A 17,645-nucleotide genomic window follows, 5' to 3' on the forward strand; every position below is an offset into this window, starting at 1 on the left:
GAAACCTTCAAATGCAAACAGATTTCAAATTGGAAATAGCATGAGAATGTAGTGACAATATGCATGTTTGGTATGGTTTGGTTTATTTATTCTGGAGAAACCACACTGATCATAATATGACATGGCTTTTATATTCACATTTCCTTACCTCAGGCATCATTACGTCGAGCACAAGGTCAACATCTATGATATCTTCATCACAGATTATGGCAGTCTGTATCATTTTTGCCAGTTTCCTGGACTAATTGGGGCCACAAAAGAGAAATAAATCTTAGAACAAAAACTTTTTGCATTACTAATTGTATGTTTACTTAAAATAGTTGTTATTCATAACCAGTGCATTATTACTACATAAACTGTACAGTGTATTCATATCAATCAGTTTTCTATGCAATCTAATGCTTTTCGGATGTCATCTTCAAATTCCTTATTTGACAGTTACTGTTTATAAGTTTGGAGATGTACTGTTTTGCAGCGACATGCAATGCCGACTCCACAACTGTTGCACTTTCCAACCAGTTGGTGTAATAGATTGCCCACTATGAATCAGTGACAATAACTGAAAGACAAACAATCCAAATAGATGACTGATTTAGAAATTTAAACTAGGTAGCATTTTAACCTTTTAAGTTATATAACCACATCATTACCACACTTATGGTGAGTTTCATCACAGTTGAATAATTTTGTATACACCTGATGGTGTGTGCACAACTTCTATCAATGTAAATACAAAAAAAAGTAAAAATAAAAATCAGGTTGTCACATTAATACCATCCAATCAGTTGAGCCAATTAGAAGCCAATTATTATGACATTATCAATCATTTGTTATTTAAAATGTGCAAAATTGGAAATGTCCTTGTTTGAGGTATCTTGTCAAGTTACCATAGCACTGAAATATTTCACAGGTCAGAGAACATAGACAAATTTAAAGTCTAGAAAAAAAACCTGTAAAACAGAAAAAAGAAAGGAAAATATCAAACTCAAGTGTTGCAATATAAACTTGTGAATTCAAGTCCTTCTGCTGTCCTTGTGTGAGCAAAGGAGTGTGTGTAACCTTAGCTAGTCGTGTTTCCTCAGTTGATGCCTTTGAGCACAACTAACTTCTCAGACAGTGTTGCATTCAGACTATTTTTTATATATATAAAATATTTTTTATATAGTTGTTATGGGGCCTGTTAATCATTCCAGCTTGACCATGCAAGGGTGCCACAAACAGACAGAGACAGACATTTCGTGCTTTACAGTATAGATAGTTAGATAGATGTCATCACAGTGTTTCACAGAAAGTATTTTAAAGTATTTTGAAAATACAAAAATACGCAACACTGAAGTATTTTGATACAAAATACGAAGGCATTTTCATTATCTCAATAAAATACAAATGACAAAATAGTATTTTGTATTTGAAATACATATTTTAAACACATGTATTAGAAATACTTCCCATCCCTGCCCATGCCCATGGCCCAATCAGTGGAAACTGACATAAAGATTTGCTCTGCCCCAAGTGTGGCCAAAACGCCGTAAAATGACTTATTGTTTTGTTATGCAAGGAAAACAAACTCACCAAGACCAAGGAGATGGTTGTTGTGGACTTCCATAAACAAGCACTTATGTTATGTTATATTGTATTTATTTATTATTCACTATAGTACTTGGTCTGCACTGAGACCTGAGTTGATATTTTGTTATCTTCATACAAATAAAGCATCTATCTGTCTGTCTGTCTGTCTGTCTGTCTGTCGGCCCAGGTGTGGGTGTTATTGTTTATCAAAGTGTTGGCTGAGGGTTGCCTGGGTCCCTGGGCATGCACTGGCCCACACACTAACTGATCTGACTGAGTGTTGGCTGAATGCCAGCTGTGCTTGAACATTACTTGATAACAAAACACAAATCCAGAGCTACTACTTTAAAGCACAAGTCATCTTTATTAAAAATTCTAACAAACAACTTTAAAACTTAAAAAGTCATAAAGCAAAAAAGGATTTTTACATGTACAATTTTATGTAAAACAATTAATAAGCTTTATATTTTATCTAAAACAAAACAAATAAAAAGATACATACATACATACATACATACACACACACACACACACACACACACACACACACACACACACACAATGATTCAAAGACATAAATGATTCTACATAATAATAATAATAATAATTATTATAATAATTATAAATATAATTAATTATAGCACCTTTCATTCACAGAATGCAGCTCAAAGTGGTTCACATTTGGAACATTTGTCATTGGTGTCACAGGACAGTGGCTTGGTGTCACAGGACAGTAGCTAACTGTCTCAGGACAGTGTCTGGATGTTACAGGACAGTCATAGGTGTCACGGGACAGTGTCTGGGTGTTACAGGACAGTCATAGGTGTCACGGGACAGTGTCTGGGTGTTACAGGACAGTCATAGGTGTCACGGGACAGTGTCTAGGTGTCACAGGACAGTCATAGGTGTCACGAGACAGTGTCTGGGTGTTACAGGACAGTCATGGGTGTCACGGGACAGTGTCTAACTGTCTCGGGACAGTGTCTGGGTGTTACAGGACAGTGGCTAACTGTCCCAGGACAGTGTCTGGGTGTCACAGGACAGTCAAAGGTGTCACGGGACAGTGTCTGGGTGTTACAGGACAGTCATGAGTGTCACCGGACAGTGTCTAGGTGTCACAGGACAGTGTCTGGGTGTTACAGGACAGTCATGGGTGTCACGGGACAGTGTCTGGATGTTACAGGACAGTCATGAGTGTCACCGGACAGTGTCTAGGTGTCACAGGACAGTGTCTGGGTGTTACAGGACAGTCATGGGTGTCACGGGACAGTGTCTAACTGTCTCGAGACAGTGTCTGGGTGTTACAGGACAGTGGCTAACTGTCTCGGGACAGTGTCTGGGTGTCACAAGACAGTCATAGGTGTCACGGGACAGTGTCTGGGTGTTACAGGACAGTGTCTGGGTGTTACAGGACAGTCATGGGTGTCACGGGACAGTGTCTAACTGTCTCGGGACAGTGTCTGGATGTTACAGGACAGTCATAGGTGTCACAGGACAGTCATAGGTGTCACGGGACAGTGTCTGGGTGTTACAGGACAGTGTCTGGGTGTTACAGGACAGTGATGGGTGTCACGGGACAGTGTCTGGGTGTTACAGGACAGTGTCTGGATGTTACAGGACAGTCATAGGTGTCACGGGACAGTGTCTAGGTGTCACAGGACAGTCATAGGTGTCACAGGACAGTCATAGGTGTCACAGGACAGTGCCTGGGTGTTACAGGACAGTCATGGGTGTCACGGGACAGTGTCTAACTGTCTCGGGACAGTGTCTGGATGTTACAGGACAGTCATAGGTGTCACGGGACAGTATCTAGGTGTCACAGGACAGTCATAGGTGTCACAGGACAGTGCCTGGGTGTTACAGGACAGTCATGGGTGTCACGGGACAGTGTCTAACTGTCTCGGGACAGTGTCTGGGTGTTACAGGACAGTCATGGGTGTCACAGGACAGTGTCTAACTGTCTCGGGACAGTGTCTAGGTGTCACAGGACAGTCATGAGTGTCTCGGGACAGTGTCTGGGTGTCTCGGGACAGTATCTGGGTGTCACAGGACAGTGTCTGGGTGTCCCGGGACAGTGTCTGGGTGTTACAGGACAGTCATGGGTGTCACAGGACAGTCATGGGTGTCATAGGACAGTGGCTAACTGTCCCGGGACAGTGTCTGGGTGTCTCGGGACAGTGTCTAACTGTCTCGGGACACTACTCAGGACAGTACTAACAGGACAGGACATTTTTTGCTGTTACTGCTACTGCCTGAAGCACCATCCGGCAGTTTCCGCCGACTCACGTTGTTTTACGCGACGGTGCCCTCTGCTCAGCGTCTTCCCGATCGCCGGCGACATCTTATGAAGCAGAGAACCTGAGTGTTTGTAACTGATTGCATTCCTGTTTCTTGTGTTTTTTTACTGAGGGCAATCATATGAATCATTGATATCCATTGCAACACCCAGGAGAGTAAAAAATAATTTTACAAAATAGGGGAATGCTGCGATCGGCGGACTTTGACCTACACACGCACGCACGCACGCAGTAGCCGGCAGTCACGAGACTCTAATCATGTATAATGAGCACTGCATTAATGGTGTCTCCGTAGCACACATGGGAAAGGCAGCGCTGTGCTACATAGCACTTTAAGAATGTCATCGCAGGTTCGAATCCAGCCTGAAGCACCGTCCGGCCATTTCCGCGGTCTCGCGTTGTTTTACGCGACGGTGCCCTCTGCTCAGCGTCTTCCCGATCGCCGGCGACATCTTATGAAGCAGAGAACCTGAGTGTTTGTAACTGATTGCATTCCTGTTTCTTGTGTTTTTTTTACTGAGGGCAATCATATGAATCATTGATATCCATTGCAACACCCAGGAGAGTAAAAAATAATTTTACAAAATAGGGGAATGCTGCGATCGGCGGACTTTGACCTACACACGCACGCACGCACGCAGTAGCCGGCAGTCACGAGACTCTAATCATGTATAATGAGCACTGCATTAATGGTGTCTCCGTAGCACACATGGGAAAGGCAGCGCTGTGCTACATAGCACTTTAAGAATGTCATCGCAGGTTCGAATCCAGCCTGAAGCACAGTCCGGCTATTTCCGCGGTCTCACGATGTTTTACGCGACGGTGCCCTCTGTTCAGCGTCTTCCCGATCGCCCGCGACATGTTATGAAGCAGAGAACCTGAGTGTTTGTAACTGTTTGCGTCCTGTTTCTTGTGTTTTTTTACTGAGGGCAATCATATGAATCATTGATATCCATTGCAACACCCAGAGGAGTAAAAAATAATTTTACAAAATAGGGGAATGCCGCGATCAGCGGACTTTGACCTACGCACGCACGCACGCAGTAGCCGGCAGTCACGAAACTCTAATCATGTATAATGAGCACTGCATTAATCAGCGTCTCCGTAGCACACATGCGAAAGGCAGCGCTGTGCTACATAGCACTTTAAGAATGGCATCGCCAGTTCGAATCCGGCCTGAAGGTCCGGCAGTTTCCGCGGACTCACGTTGTTTTACGCGACGGTGCCCTCTGCTCAGCGTCTTCCCGATCGCCTGCGACATCTTATGAAGCAGAGAACCTGAGTGTTTGTAACTGTTTGCATTCCTGTTTCTTGTGTTTTTTTACTGAGGGCAATCATATGAATCATTGATATCCATTGCAACACCCAGAGGAGTAAAAAATAATTTTACAAAATAGGGGAAAGCCGCGATCAGCGGACTTTGACCTACGCACGCACGCACGCAGTAGCCGGCAGTCACGAGACTCTAATCATGTATAATGAGCACTGCGTTAATCAGCGTCCCCGTAGCACACATGGGAAAGGCAGCGCTGTGCTACATAGCACTTTAAGAATGGCATTGCAGGTTCGAATAAGGCCTGAAGCACCGTCCGGCTTTTTCCGCGGTCTCACGATGTTTTACGCGACGGTGCCCTCTGCTCAGCGTCTTCCCGATCGCCCGCGACATCTTATGAAGCAGAGAACCTGAGTGTTTGTAACTGTTTGCGTTCTGTTTCTTGTGTTTTTTTACTGAGGGCAATCATATGAATCATTGATATCCATTGCAACACCCAGAGGAGTAAAAAATAATTTTACAAAATAGGGGAATGCCGCGATCAGCGGACTTTGACCTACGCACGCACGCATGCAGTAGCCGGCAGTCACGAGACTCTAATCATGTATAATGAGCAGTGCATTAATCGGTGTCTCCGTAGCACACATGGGAAAGGCAGCGCTGTGCTACATAGCACTTTAAGAATGTCATCGCAGGTTCGAATCCAGCCTGAAGCACAGTCCGGCTGTTTCCGCGGTCTCACGATGTTTTACGCGACGGTGCCCTCTGCTCAGCGTCTTCCCGATCACCCGCGACATCTTATGAAGCAGAGTTTGTAACTGTTTGCGTCCTGTTTCTTGTGCTTTTTTACTGAGGGCAATCATATGAATCATTGATATCCATTGCAACACCCAGAGGAGTAAAAAATAATTTTACAAAATAGGGGAATGCTGCGATTGGAGGACTTTGACCTACGCACGCACGCACGCAGTCGCCGGCAGTCACGAGACTCTAATCATGTATAATGAGCACAGCATTAATCGGCGTCTCCGTAGCACACATGGGAAAGTCAGCGCTGTGCTACATAGCACTTTAAGAATGTCATCGCAGGTTCGAATCCAGCCTGAACCACCGTCCGGCCATTTCCGCGGTCTCGCGTTGTTTTACGCGACGGTGCCCTCTGCTCAGCGTCTTCCCGATCGCCGGCGACATCTTATGAAGCAGAGAACCTGAGTGTTTGTAACTGATTGCATTCCTGTTTCTTGTGTTTTTTTACTGAGGGCAATCATATGAATCATTGATATCCATTGCAACACCCAGGAGAGTAAAAAATAATTTTACAAAATAGGGGAATGCTGCGATCGGCGGACTTTGACCTACACACGCACGCACGCACGCTGTAGCCGGCAGTCACGAGACTCTAATCATGTATAATGAGCACTGCATTAATGGTGTCTCCGTAGCACACATGGGAAAGGCAGCGCTGTGCTACATAGCACTTTAAGAATGTCATCGCAGGTTCGAATCCAGCCTGAAGCACCGTCCGGCCATTTCCGCGGTCTCGCGTTGTTTTTTACGCGACGGTGCCCTCTGCTCAGCGTCTTCCCGATCGCCGGCGACATCTTATGAAGCAGAGAACCTGAGTGTTTGTAACTGATTGCATTCCTGTTTCTTGTGTTTTTTTACTGAGGGCAATCATATGAATCATTGATATCCATTGCAACACCCAGGAGAGTAAAAAATAATTTTACAAAATAGGGGAATGCTGCGATCGGCGGACTTTGACCTACACACGCACGCACGCACGCAGTAGCCGGCAGTCACGAGACTCTAATCATGTATAATGAGCACTGCATTAATGGTGTCTCCGTAGCACACATGGGAAAGGCAGCGCTGTGCTACATAGCACTTTAAGAATGTCATCGCAGGTTCGAATCCAGCCTGAAGCACAGTCCGGCTGTATCCGCGGTCTCACGATGTTTTACGCGACGGTGCCCTCTGCTCAGCGTCTTCCCGATCGCCCGCGACATCTTATGAAGCAGAGTTTGGAACTGTTTGCGTCCTGTTTCTTGTGTTTTTTTACTGAGGGCAATCATATGAATCATTGATATCCATTGCAACACCCAGAGGAGTAAAAAATAATTTTACAAAATAGGGGAATGCCGCGATCAGCGGACTTTGACCTACGCACGCACGCACGCAGTAGCCGGCAGTCACGAAACTCTAATCATGTATAATGAGCACTGCATTAATCAGCGTCTCCGTAGCACACATGGGAAAGGCAGCGCTGTGCTACATAGCACTTTAAGAATGGCATCGCCAGTTCGAATCCGGCCTGAAGGTCCGGCAGTTTCCGCGGACTCACGTTGTTTTACGCGACGGTGCCCTCTGCTCAGCGTCTTCCCGATCGCCCGCGACATCTTATGAAGCAGAGAACCTGGGTGTTTGTAACTGTTTGCGTCCTGTTTCTTGTCTTTTTTTACTGAGGGCAATCATATGAATCATTGATATTCATTGCAACACCCAGAGGAGTAAAAAATAATTTTACAAAATAGGGGAATGCCGCGATCAGCGGACTTTGACCTACGCACGCACGCACGCAGTAGCCGGCAGTCACGAGACTCTAATCATGTATAATGAGCACTGCACTAATCAGCATCTCCGTAGCACATATGGGAAAGGCAGCGCTGTGCTACATAGCACTTTAAGAATGGCATTGCAGGTTCGAATAAGGCCTGAAGCACCGTCCGGCCATTTCCGCGGTCTCGCGTTGTTTTATGCGACGTGCCCTCTGCTCAGCGTCTTCCCGATCGCCGGCGACATCTTATGAAGCAGAGAACCTGAGTGTTTGTAACTGATTGCATTCCTGTTTCTTGTGTTTTTTTACTGAGGGCAATCATATGAATCATTGATATCCATTGCAACACCCAGGAGAGTAAAAAATTATTTTACAAAATAGGGGAATGCTGCGATCGGCGGACTTTGACCTACACACGCACGCACGCAAGCAGTAGCCGGCAGTCACGAGACTCTAATCATGTATAATGAGGACTGCATTAATCGGTGTCTCCGTAGCACACATGGGAAAGGCAGCGCTGTGCTACATAGCACTTTAAGAATGTCATCGCAGGTTCGAATCCGGCCTGAAGCACCGTCCGGCAGTTTCCGCGGACTCACGTTGTTTTACGCGACGGTGCCCTCTGCTCAGCGTCTTCCCGATCGCCCGCGACATCTTATGAAGTAGAGAACCTGAGTGTTTGTAACTGTTTGCGTCCTGTTTCTTGTGTTTTTTTACTGAGGGCAATCATATGAATCATTGATATCCATTGCAACACCCAGAGGAGTAAAAAATAATTTTACAAAATAGGGGAATGCCGCGATCAGCGGACTTTGACCTACGCACGCACGCACGCAGTAGCCGGCAGTCACGAGACTCTAATCATGTATAATTCGCACTGCATTAATCAGCGTCTCCGTAGCACACATGGGAAAGGCAGCGCTGTGCTACATAGCACTTTAAGAATGGCATCGCCGGTTCGAATCCGGCCTGAAGCACCGTCCGGCAGTTTCCGCCGACTCACGTTGTTTTACGCGACGGTGCCCTCTGCTCAGCGTCTTCCCGATCGCCGGCGACATCTTATGAAGCAGAGAACCTGAGTGTTTGTAACTGATTGCATTCCTGTTTCTTGTGTTTTTTTACTGAGGGCAATCATATGAATCATTGATATCCATTGCAACACCCAGGAGAGTAAAAAATAATTTTACAAAATAGGGGAATGCTGCGATCGGCGGACTTTGACCTACACACGCACGCACGCACGCAGTAGCCGGCAGTCACGAGACTCTAATTATGTATAATGAGCACTGCATTAATGGTGTCTCCGTAGCACACATGGGAAAGGCAGCGCTGTGCTACATAGCACTTTAAGAATGTCATCGCAGGTTCGAATCCAGCCTGAAGCACCGTCCGGCCATTTCCGCGGTCTCGCGTTGTTTTACGCGACGGTGCCCTCTGCTCAGCGTCTTCCCGATCGCCGGCGACATCTTATGAAGCAGAGAACCTGAGTGTTTGTAACTGATTGCATTTCTGTTTCTTGTGTTTTTTTACTGAGGGCAATCATATGAATCATTGATATCCATTGCAACACCCAGGAGAGTAAAAAATAATTTTACAAAATAGGGGAATGCTGCGATCGGCGGACTTTGACCTACACACGCACGCACGCAAGCAGTAGCCGGCAGTCACGAGACTCTAATCATGTATAATGAGGACTGCATTAATCGGTGTCTCCGTAGCACACATGGGAAAGGCAGCGCTGTGCTACATAGCACTTTAAGAATGTCATCGCAGGTTCGAATCCAGCCTGAAGCACAGTCCGGCTGTTTCCGCGGTCTCACGATGTTTTACGCGACGGTGCCCTCTGCTCAGAGTCTTCCCGATCGCCCGCGACATCTTATGAAGCAGAGTTTGTAACTGTTTGCGTCCTGTTTCTTGTGCTTTTTTACTGAGGGCAATCATATGAATCATTGATATCCATTGCAACACCCAGAGGAGTAAAAAATAATTTTACAAAATAGGGGAATGCTGCGATTGGAGGACTTTGACCTACGCACGCACGCACGCAGTCGCCGGCAGTCACGAGACTCTAATCATGTATAATGAGCACAGCATTAATCGGCGTCTCCGTAGCACACATGGGAAAGTCAGCGCTGTGCTACATAGCACTTTAAGAATGTCATCGCAGGTTCGAATCCAGCCTGAACCACCGTCCGGCCATTTCCGCGGTCTCGCGTTGTTTTACGCGACGGTGCCCTCTGCTCAGCGTCTTCCCGATCGCCGGCGACATCTTATGAAGCAGAGAACCTGAGTGTTTGTAACTGATTGCATTCCTGTTTCTTGTGTTTTTTTACTGAGGGCAATCATATGAATCATTGATATCCATTGCAACACCCAGGAGAGTAAAAAATAATTTTACAAAATAGGGGAATGCTGCGATCGGCGGACTTTGACCTACACACGCACGCACGCACGCTGTAGCCGGCAGTCACGAGACTCTAATCATGTATAATGAGCACTGCATTAATGGTGTCTCCGTAGCACACATGGGAAAGGCAGCGCTGTGCTACATAGCACTTTAAGAATGTCATCGCAGGTTCGAATCCAGCCTGAAGCACCGTCCGGCCATTTCCGCGGTCTCGCGTTGTTTTTTACGCGACGGTGCCCTCTGCTCAGCGTCTTCCCGATCGCCGGCGACATCTTATGAAGCAGAGAACCTGAGTGTTTGTAACTGATTGCATTCCTGTTTCTTGTGTTTTTTTACTGAGGGCAATCATATGAATCATTGATATCCATTGCAACACCCAGGAGAGTAAAAAATAATTTTACAAAATAGGGGAATGCTGCGATCGGCGGACTTTGACCTACACACGCACGCACGCACGCAGTAGCCGGCAGTCACGAGACTCTAATCATGTATAATGAGCACTGCATTAATGGTGTCTCCGTAGCACACATGGGAAAGGCAGCGCTGTGCTACATAGCACTTTAAGAATGTCATCGCAGGTTCGAATCCAGCCTGAAGCACAGTCCGGCTGTATCCGCGGTCTCACGATGTTTTACGCGACGGTGCCCTCTGCTCAGCGTCTTCCCGATCGCCCGCGACATCTTATGAAGCAGAGTTTGTAACTGTTTGCGTCCTGTTTCTTGTGTTTTTTTACTGAGGGCAATCATATGAATCATTGATATCCATTGCAACACCCAGAGGAGTAAAAAATAATTTTACAAAATAGGGGAATGCCGCGATCAGCGGACTTTGACCTACGCACGCACGCACGCAGTAGCCGGCAGTCACGAAACTCTAATCATGTATAATGAGCACTGCATTAATCAGCGTCTCCGTAGCACACATGGGAAAGGCAGCGCTGTGCTACATAGCACTTTAAGAATGGCATCGCCAGTTCGAATCCGGCCTGAAGGTCCGGCAGTTTCCGCGGACTCACGTTGTTTTACGCGACGGTGCCCTCTGCTCAGCGTCTTCCCGATCGCCCGCGACATCTTATGAAGCAGAGAACCTGGGTGTTTGTAACTGTTTGCGTCCTGTTTCTTGTCTTTTTTTACTGAGGGCAATCATATGAATCATTGATATTCATTGCAACACCCAGAGGAGTAAAAAATAATTTTACAAAATAGGGGAATGCCGCGATCAGCGGACTTTGACCTACGCACGCACGCACGCAGTAGCCGGCAGTCACGAGACTCTAATCATGTATAATGAGCACTGCACTAATCAGCATCTCCGTAGCACATATGGGAAAGGCAGCGCTGTGCTACATAGCACTTTAAGAATGGCATTGCAGGTTCGAATAAGGCCTGAAGCACCGTCCGGCCATTTCCGCGGTCTCGCGTTGTTTTATGCGACGTGCCCTCTGCTCAGCGTCTTCCCGATCGCCGGCGACATCTTATGAAGCAGAGAACCTGAGTGTTTGTAACTGATTGCATTCCTGTTTCTTGTGTTTTTTTACTGAGGGCAATCATATGAATCATTGATATCCATTGCAACACCCAGGAGAGTAAAAAATTATTTTACAAAATAGGGGAATGCTGCGATCGGCGGACTTTGACCTACACACGCACGCACGCAAGCAGTAGCCGGCAGTCACGAGACTCTAATCATGTATAATGAGGACTGCATTAATCGGTGTCTCCGTAGCACACATGGGAAAGGCAGCGCTGTGCTACATAGCACTTTAAGAATGTCATCGCAGGTTCGAATCCGGCCTGAAGCACCGTCCGGCAGTTTCCGCGGACTCACGTTGTTTTACGCGACGGTGCCCTCTGCTCAGCGTCTTCCCGATCGCCCGCGACATCTTATGAAGCAGAGAACCTGAGTGTTTGTAACTGATTGCATTTCTGTTTCTTGTGTTTTTTTACTGAGGGCAATCATATGAATCATTGATATCCATTGCAACACCCAGGAGAGTAAAAAATAATTTTACAAAATAGGGGAATGCTGCGATCGGCGGACTTTGACCTACACACGCACGCACGCAAGCAGTAGCCGGCAGTCACGAGACTCTAATCATGTATAATGAGGACTGCATTAATCGGTGTCTCCGTAGCACACATGGGAAAGGCAGCGCTGTGCTACATAGCACTTTAAGAATGTCATCGCAGGTTCGAATCCAGCCTGAAGCACAGTCCGGCTGTTTCCGCGGTCTCACGATGTTTTACGCGACGGTGCCCTCTGCTCAGAGTCTTCCCGATCGCCCGCGACATCTTATGAAGCAGAGTTTGTAACTGTTTGCGTCCTGTTTCTTGTGCTTTTTTACTGAGGGCAATCATATGAATCATTGATATCCATTGCAACACCCAGAGGACTAAAAAATAATTTTACAAAATAGGGGAATGCTGCGATCGGCGGACTTTGACCTACGCACGCACGCACGCAGTCGCCGGCAGTCACGAGACTCTAATCATGTATAATGAGCACTGCATTAATCAGCGTCTCCGTAGCACACATGGGAAAGGCAGCGCTGTGCTACATAGCACTTTAAGAATGGCATCGCCAGTTCGAATCCGGCCTGAAGGTCCGGCAGTTTCCGCGGACTCACGTTGTTTTACGCGACGGTGCCCTCTGCTCAGCGTCTTCCCGATCGCCCGCGACATCTTATGAAGCAGAGAACCTGAGTGTTTGTAACTGTTTGCGTCCTGTTTCTTGTCTTTTTTTACTGAGGGCAATCATATGAATCATTGATATTCATTGCAACACCCAGAGGAGTAAAAAATAATTTTACAAAATAGGGGAATGCCGCGATCAGCGGACTTTGACCTACGCACGCACGCACGCAGTAGCCGGCAGTCACGAGACTCTAATCATGTATAATGAGCACTGCACTAATCAGCATCTCCGTAGCACATATGGGAAAGGCAGCGCTGTGCTACATAGCACTTTAAGAATGGCATTGCAGGTTCGAATAAGGCCTGAAGCACCGTCCGGCCATTTCCGCGGTCTCGCGTTGTTTTACGCGACGTGCCCTCTGCTCAGCGTCTTCCCGATCGCCGGCGACATCTTATGAAGCAGAGAACCTGAGTGTTTGTAACTGATTGCATTCCTGTTTCTTGTGTTTTTTTACTGAGGGCAATCATATGAATCATTGATATCCATTGCAACACCCAGGAGAGTAAAAAATAATTTTACAAAATAGGGGAATGCTGCGATCGGCGGACTTTGACCTACACACGCACGCACGCAAGCAGTAGCCGGCAGTCACGAGACTCTAATCATGTATAATGAGGACTGCATTAATCGGTGTCTCCGTAGCACACATGGGAAAGGCAGCGCTGTGCTACATAGCACTTTAAGAATGTCATCGCAGGTTCGAATCCGGCCTGAAGCACCGTCCGGCAGTTTCCGCGGACTCACGTTGTTTTACGCGACGGTGCCCTCTGCTCAGCGTCTTCCCGATCGCCCGCGACATCTAATGAAGTAGAGAACCTGAGTGTTTGTAACTGTTTGCGTCCTGTTTCTTGTGTTTTTTTACTGAGGGCAATCATATGAATCATTGATATCCATTGCAACACCCAGAGGAGTAAAAAATAATTTTACAAAATAGGGGAATGCCGCGATCAGCGGACTTTGACCTACGCACGCACGCACGCAGTAGCCGGCAGTCACGAGACTCTAATCATGTATAATTCGCACTGCATTAATCAGCGTCTCCGTAGCACACATGGGAAAGGCAGCGCTGTGCTACATAGCACTTTAAGAATGGCATCGCCGGTTCGAATCCGGCCTGAAGCACCATCCGGCAGTTTCCGCTGACTCACGTTGTTTTACGCGACGGTGCCCTCTGCTCAGCGTCTTCCCGATCGCCGGCGACATCTTATGAAGCAGAGAACCTGAGTGTTTGTAACTGATTGCATTCCTGTTTCTTGTGTTTTTTTACTGAGGGCAATCATATGAATCATTGATATCCATTGCAACACCCAGGAGAGTAAAAAATAATTTTACAAAATAGGGGAATGCTGCGATCGGCGGACTTTGACCTACACACGCACGCACGCACGCAGTAGCCGGCAGTCACGAGACTCTAATCATGTATAATGAGCACTGCATTAATGGTGTCTCCGTAGCACACATGGGAAAGGCAGCGCTGTGCTACATAGCACTTTAAGAATGTCATCGCAGGTTCGAATCCAGCCTAAAGCACCGTCCGGCCATTTCCGCGGTCTCGCGTTGTTTTACGCGACGGTGCCCTCTGCTCAGCGTCTTCCCGATCGCCGGCGACATCTTATGAAGCAGAGAACCTGAGTGTTTGTAACTGATTGCATTCCTGTTTCTTGTGTTTTTTTTACTGAGGGCAATCATATGAATCATTGATATCCATTGCAACACCCAGGAGAGTAAAAAATAATTTTACAAAATAGGGGAATGCTGCGATCGGCGGACTTTGACCTACACACGCACGCACGCACGCAGTAGCCGGCAGTCACGAGACTCTAATCATGTATAATGAGCACTGCATTAATGGTGTCTCCGTAGCACACATGGGAAAGGCAGCGCTGTGCTACATAGCACTTTAAGAATGTCATCGCAGGTTCGAATCCAGCCTGAAGCACCGTCCGGCCATTTCCGCGGTCTCGCGTTGTTTTACGCGACGGTGCCCTCTGCTCAGCGTCTTCCCGATCGCCGGCGACATCTTATGAAGCAGAGAACCTGAGTGTTTGTAACTGATTGCATTCCTGTTTCTTGTGTTTTTTTTACTGAGGGCAATCATATGAATCATTGATATCCATTGCAACACCCAGGAGAGTAAAAAATAATTTTACAAAATAGGGGAATGCTGCGATCGGCGGACTTTGACCTACACACGCACGCACGCACGCAGTAGCCGGCAGTCACGAGACTCTAATCATGTATAATGAGCACTGCATTAATGGTGTCTCCGTAGCACACATGGGAAAGGCAGCGCTGTGCTACATAGCACTTTAAGAATGTCATCGCAGGTTCGAATCCAGCCTGAAGCACAGTCCGGCTATTTCCGCGGTCTCACGATGTTTTACGCGACGGTGCCCTCTGTTCAGCATCTTCCCGATCGCCCGCGACATGTTATGAAGCAGAGAACCTGAGTGTTTGTAACTGTTTGCGTCCTGTTTCTTGTGTTTTTTTACTGAGGGCAATCATATGAATCATTGATATCCATTGCAACACCCAGAGGAGTAAAAAATAATTTTACAAAATAGGGGAATGCCGCGATCAGCGGACTTTGACCTACGCACGCACGCACGCAGTAGCCGGCAGTCACGAAACTCTAATCATGTATAATGAGCACTGCATTAATCAGCGTCTCCGTAGCACACATGGGAAAGGCAGCGCTGTGCTACATAGCACTTTAAGAATGGCATCGCCAGTTCGAATCCGGCCTGAAGGTCCGGCAGTTTCCGCGGACTCACGTTGTTTTACGCGACGGTGCCCTCTGCTCAGCGTCTTCCCGATCGCCCGCGACATCTTATGAAGCAGAGAACCTGAGTGTTTGTAACTGTTTGCATTCCTGTTTCTTGTGTTTTTTTACTGAGGGCAATCATATGAATCATTGATATCCATTGCAACACCCAGAGGAGTAAAAAATAATTTTACAAAATAGGGGAAAGCCGCGATCAGCGGACTTTGACCTACGCACGCACGCACGCAGTAGCCGGCAGTCACGAGACTCTAATCATGTATAATGAGCACTGCGTTAATCAGCGTCCCCGTAGCACACATGGGAAAGGCAGCGCTGTGCTACATAGCACTTTAAGAATGGCATTGCAGGTTCGAATAAGGCCTGAAGCACCGTCCGGCCATTTCCGCGGTCTCACGATGTTTTACGCGACGGTGCCCTCTGCTCAGCGTCTTCCCGATCGCCCGCGACATCTTATGAAGCAGAGAACCTGAGTGTTTGTAACTGTTTGCGTTCTGTTTCTTGTGTTTTTTTACTGAGGGCAATCATATGAATCATTGATATCCATTGCAACACCCAGAGGAGTAAAAAATTATTTTACAAAATAGGGGAATGCCGCGATCAGCGGACTTTGACCTACGCACGCACGCATGCAGTAGCCGGCAGTCACGAGACTCTAATCATGTATAATGAGCAGTGCATTAATCGGTGTCTCCGTAGCACACATGGGAAAGGCAGCGCTGTGCTACATAGCACTTTAAGAATGTCATCGCAGGTTCGAATCCAGCCTGAAGCACAGTCCGGCTGTTTCCGCGGTCTCACGATGTTTTACGCGACGGTGCCCTCTGCTCAGCGTCTTCCCGATCACCCGCGACATCTTATGAAGCAGAGTTTGTAACTGTTTGCGTCCTGTTTCTTGTGCTTTTTTACTGAGGGCAATCATATGAATCATTGATATCCATTGCAACACCCAGAGGAGTAAAAAATAATTTTACAAAATAGGGGAATGCTGCGATCGGAGGACTTTGACCTACGCACGCACGCACGCAGTCGCCGGCAGTCACGAGACTCTAATCATGTATAATGAGCACAGCATTAATCGGCGTCTCCGTAGCACACATGTGAAAGTCAGCGCTGTGCTACATAGCACTTTAAGAATGTCATCGCAGGTTCGAATCCAGCCTGAAGCACCGTCCGGCCATTTCCGCGGTCTCGCGTTGTTTTTTACGCGACGGTGCCCTCTGCTCAGCGTCTTCCCGATCGCCGGCGACATCTTATGAAGCAGAGAACCTGAGTGTTTGTAACTGATTGCATTCCTGTTTCTTGTGTTTTTTTACTGAGGGCAATCATATGAATCATTGATATCCATTGCAACACCCAGGAGAGTAAAAAATAATTTTACAAAATAGGGGAATGCTGCGATCGGCGGACTTTGACCTACACACGCACGCACGCACGCAGTAGCCGGCAGTCACGAGACTCTAATCATGTATAATGAGCACTGCATTAATGGTGTCTCCGTAGCACACATGGGAAAGGCAGCGCTGTGCTACATAGCACTTTAAGAATGTCATCGCAGGTTCGAATCCAGCCTGAAGCACAGTCCGGCTGTTTCCGCGGTCTCACGATGTTTTACGCGACGGTGCCCTCTGCTCAGCGTCTTCCCGATCGCCCGCGACATCTTATGAAGCAGAGTTTGTAACTGTTTGCGTCCTGTTTCTTGTGTTTTTTTACTGAGGGCAATCATATGAATCATTGATATCCATTGCAACACCCAGAGGAGTAAAAAATAATTTTACAAAATAGGGGAATGCCGCGATCAGCGGACTTTGACCTACGCACGCACGCACGCAGTAGCCGGCAGTCACGAGACTCTAATCATGTATAATTCGCACTGCATTAATCAGCGTCTCCGTAGCACACATGGGAAAGGCAGCGATGTGCTACATAGCACTTTAAGAATGGCATCGCCGGTTCGAATCCGGCCTGAAGCACCGTCCGGCAGTTTCCGCGGACTCACGTTGTTTTACGCGACGGTGCCCTCTGCTCAGCGTCTTCCCGATCGCCGGCGACATCTTATGAAGCAG

The sequence above is a fragment of the Alosa pseudoharengus genome, unplaced genomic scaffold (genome assembly GCF_046254945.1).
Source record: "Alosa pseudoharengus isolate Yale_2024_CS ecotype anadromous, Long Island Sound unplaced genomic scaffold, YU_APseudo_1.1 YU_APseudo_1.1_scf_11, whole genome shotgun sequence".
In the NCBI taxonomy this organism is placed as follows: domain Eukaryota; kingdom Metazoa; phylum Chordata; class Actinopteri; order Clupeiformes; family Clupeidae; genus Alosa; species Alosa pseudoharengus.